Source organism: Bos indicus, chromosome 14, assembly GCF_029378745.1.
Source record: "Bos indicus isolate NIAB-ARS_2022 breed Sahiwal x Tharparkar chromosome 14, NIAB-ARS_B.indTharparkar_mat_pri_1.0, whole genome shotgun sequence".
Lineage (NCBI taxonomy): Eukaryota > Metazoa > Chordata > Mammalia > Artiodactyla > Bovidae > Bos > Bos indicus.
In genome coordinates this window covers 14,744,383-14,746,836 of record NC_091773.1, presented here as the reverse complement: position 1 = coordinate 14,746,836, position 2,454 = coordinate 14,744,383, and the positions used below count along the sequence as shown (strand labels likewise).

Sequence of the window (2,454 nt, the reverse complement as noted above, 5' to 3'; positions counted from 1 at the left end):
CTTTTCACCCAAAGGCTACTCATCTGAATCAATGTGCAAACTTGGTAAGCAGAGTAGTGACGGTAATAGTGCAACAGAGGCAAAGGCTAAGAAGTCAGTCAGTTCTCATCATGGCCAAGCCAATACCAGGAGCGCTTCCACTTCTCAGGGAAACACTGAGCTTGGCCTGCTATACTTGCCAGCCAATGGTAAAGTGAGCAGCCAGAAAAAAATGTAAAGAAGAGTTGTGTGCCTGTGGCTGATTCAGTCCAATGTAAACCATCACAATATTGTAATATAATTATCCTCCAATTAAAATAAATAAATTAATCAAAAAAAGATGCAACTAAGGAAAAAAAAAGAACTAAGATTTAATCAACTTTTAATAACTTTGTGTCTAGTGCTGATCCAGCTGGTTCAAATGCATTATTTCATTTATCTTCCTAAGAACCCCATGGGGTAGATGACACCAGTGGCATCTTATAGATGAGAAAACTAAGCTCACAGAATATTAACAATTCTGGAGGACAGCCTAGAATTGATAGTATTTGGAGCCCATACTATTTAAGGACAGAGATAAACAAGGCAATGATGATTTGTTATTCAGTCACTAAGTCGTGGACTGCAGCACACCAGGCTCCTCTACTATCCACTATCTCTTGGAGTTTGCTCAAATTCATGTCCTTCAAGTCGGTGATGCCATCTAAAGAACTCATCTTCTGTCATCCCCTTCTCCTCCTGCCTTCAATCTTCCCCAGCATCAGGGTCTTTTCCAATGAGCTGGCTCTTCACATCAGGTGGCCAAAGAATTGGAGCTTAAGCTTCACCAACAGTCCTTCCAGTGAATATTCAGGGTTAATTTCTTTCAGGATTGACTGGTTTGATCTCCCTGCAGTCCAAGGGACTCTCAAGAGTCTTCTCCAGCACCGTAGTTCAAAAGCATCAATTCTTCAGCTCTCAGCCTTGTTTGTGGTCAAACTCTGACATCTTCCAATGAGCAAGCATCTTTTAATTTCATGGCTGCAGATACTGTCTGCAGTGATTCTGGAGTCCAAGGAAATAAAATCTGTCACTGCTTCCACTTTTTCCTCTTCTATTTGCCATGAAGTGATGAGACCAGATGACATGATCTTAGTTTTTTTTTTAATGCTGAGTTTCAAGTCAGCTTTTTCACTTTCCTCTTTCACCCTCATTAAGGGGCTTATCAAGATAATCTCATTAAGATTATCTGGTAGCAAATGGATTTCATTCCAGGATATAACTTTTTATATAGCCCTTTTTGATAGGGCTATGTCAAGAAGGATTCTGAGACTCTATCTGAATGGGAGGTATAGAGTGTCTTGATCAATTAGCAATGTCTGTCTTGGGTTTTGGAAAAGTGGCATGTAAGGCAGAGATCTGCCAACCTTGACATAGTCTTCTCATTTTACAGACTTAGTCATTTTACATCATGACTGAGAAGTTACCGTAGTTATGAATTATAGTGTGAAATGCTGCCTAAGCCTGCTTTTATCCTGAAGTCACCAATGCTTAAAGCAAGGCTGTTTCACCAACCAGGCAACCAAACAACTAACAGAAAGCAAAGCAAAACAAAAAGAAATAAATGTATTGGCATTTCAAGCATTAATAGGAAAAGTATTAGCGCTTAGAATGTTCTAAGATCCATAAAATCAAAATGTAGAGAGCGTTTCCAAGTTTAGTATGCATTAATAGCCTGTACAAAATTTCTAAAATACAGATTGCTGGACCCAATTTGCAGAATTTTTTGATTCAGGAAGAATCTGCATTTCTAGCAAGTTCTTGGCTATGCTTTGAGGGCCCCCTGTTAGTAACTTTTCTTTGACATTGATCTGATTCCTCTTAAAATAAAATTAATTATTCAACCATGCATTTTAAAAAATAAATCTGGGAGACTCAGCCTGCCATCTCTTTGGGGTTTGTTAATAAGCTCTGAATATTATCTCAAAAAATTTTTTTTATTTGGTGTTTGCTTCAGCAGCCAGTATGCTAAAATTGAAACAATACAGAGATTAGCATGCTCCCTGCATAAGTATGACATGCAAATTCATGATGTTTTCCATATTCTTAAAATCTCTTGTGTACTGTTGGTAGGAATGAAAAGTGATACAGCCACCATGGAAAACAGAATGGTGATTCTTCAAAAATTAAAATACCATATGATCCAATGACCCCATTTCTGGATGTATAGCCAAGAGAATTCAACACAGGGTCTCAAATAGTTATTTGCATACTCAAGTTCATTACAGCATTATTCACAATATATAAGAGGTAGATGCAACCCAATATCCATGGACAGATGAATTGATAAAGAAAACATGGTATAATCATGCAATTAAATATTATTCAGCTTGGAAAAAAAAAGAAATCCTGTTACGTGCTACAACATGGATGAAACTTGAGGTCATTATGCTAAGGGAAATAAACCAGTTTCCCAAAGATAAATGCTATATGATT

At 37.5% G+C, this 2,454-nt stretch overlaps 1 pseudogene; it reads left to right on the top strand.

The window, feature by feature from the left end:
- The first annotated feature begins 1,966 nt into the window (after positions 1 to 1,966).
- Positions 1,967 to 2,066, top strand: LOC139187049 (U6 spliceosomal RNA; annotated as a pseudogene).
- Positions 2,067 to 2,454: the final 388 nt, after the last annotated feature.